The sequence below is a fragment of the Jaculus jaculus genome, chromosome 14 (assembly GCF_020740685.1).
Source record: "Jaculus jaculus isolate mJacJac1 chromosome 14, mJacJac1.mat.Y.cur, whole genome shotgun sequence".
Classification (NCBI taxonomy): domain Eukaryota; kingdom Metazoa; phylum Chordata; class Mammalia; order Rodentia; family Dipodidae; genus Jaculus; species Jaculus jaculus.
Window position 1 is genome coordinate 72,960,020 of NC_059115.1, and position 1,603 is coordinate 72,961,622.

Genomic DNA, 1,603 nt, shown 5'->3' on the forward strand with positions numbered 1-1,603 from the left:
TGGAGTTCATTTGCAGCGGCAGGAGGCCCTGGCATGCCCATACTCACCCCCTCCATCTGTTTCTCTCTCTCTCTCTCCTTCCCCATCTGTCTTTTTCCTTCTCTCTCTCTCTCTCTAACAGACATATTTGAAAATGTCATAAATTTTAAAAGTGCTGGAAAAAAAAAAAGAAAAACAGTAAGCAGATGTGGAATGAGGAATATGACGCCTTGTGTATTAACATAAGTGTTGCTTGCATGATAATAGAGGAAGATAGTGCAGAGTCATTTTTGGTCTGGTTGCAGTGTCCAGAGACTTTGAACTGAATTGTAAGGAAATTGCAATATTTAATACCTGACCTATAAAAATGATCATTTCATATAGTCCAACATCCTCCTTCTAAGCCTCCCACAGTGGCTCATCGGAATTACAAACATTCCAGAAGGGTTATCTTAGTGTTCACTCTTTAGTGAATGCCTCAGGAGATTGTCATACAGATTAGAAGAGATAACGATGCATCTATCAAGAAGCAAGATGGTGAGCCTGCACAGATAGGCTTATTATCGTGGTCTTCCAGGTTAGGTCGAGGACAGCAGAAGCTTCCTCTGTCTTCTCTACTTCTGTAGTTTTTGCTCACTCAACAGCCTCTGGCACATTTACAAATAAACTACGTATTTAAAAGTTGGAACCAAACACTTGTCTGTGCAGTTGCTTACAGCAACGTCCATCATGTACTTTTGTTAGCAATGCCACACACTGAAAATATAACAGGACTGGGGATATAGCCCAGTGCTTGCCTACCATATGTGAGGCTCTGAGTCCAACCCCCAAAACTGGGGAATAAAAGTTGGATTGGAAATTATCAGTATGATCCAGGCAATTAATCTACTTATCTGGATGTGTTTCTGTAGAAATTCAGAAAAAGCTGGCAATCATGATGCCACTTTAATGAGCCTTATGAACAACTGAGGTCATTGAGGTCCCTGAAAATGGCTATAATATTATAATGTCATAATTTTCCTAATACCTAATTAAAATTTTACTGTAACTTGTTCTAAGTTAATGAAACTTGAAAAAGTTAATAAATTTCATGAAAAATACATTATCAATATGGTCTCATTTTATCAAAATTGTCTTCTTTGTATCATAATTTTTCTCCATCTGTATCTTAATCATTCTTTATTATTCTTATAGCACTTAACTTTGGGAGGGTCAATAAAAAAAAATGCTTTTTAAAAACTGTTTACACTTGGCTTAAGTGAGGAAGAATGACTTTTAGTGGAGACGGGTCTTCACTGCCTGCCACCTGGCTAATTGACACCCAGTCATGTGCATCTGCTAAGCTCGTGGCAAGAAAGGTAGAAATGAGCTAGAAGTTCAAAGTGACCAAAACTAGGGCAATTGTTACTGCCCCCTGCATACACATGTCCTCTCCTATGTGTCTCTGATGCGTTCTGTGAAGCAAAGTCATACGACCAGCTAAGGGTCGTGGTCTGCAACCAGGAGAGGTACACACCCCTTGTGAGTAAAGCAGTTTAAAACCAGGAGCCCCTTCACCTTCCGACCTTGTCAAAGGAACACATGTCACACACAGCACAGCTACAAGAGCAGAACCTGCTGGAGC

The 1,603-nt window shown here is 39.9% G+C and overlaps 1 non-coding gene across 1 annotated transcript; it reads left to right on the top strand.

Annotated features, from left to right (window-relative positions):
* The first annotated feature begins 848 nt into the window (after positions 1–848).
* Positions 849–980, top strand: LOC123454962. The gene has a single exon (XR_006633601.1). It is a non-coding gene; the product is annotated as a small nucleolar RNA SNORA33 (small nucleolar RNA).
* The last annotated feature ends 623 nt before the right edge of the window (positions 981–1,603 follow it).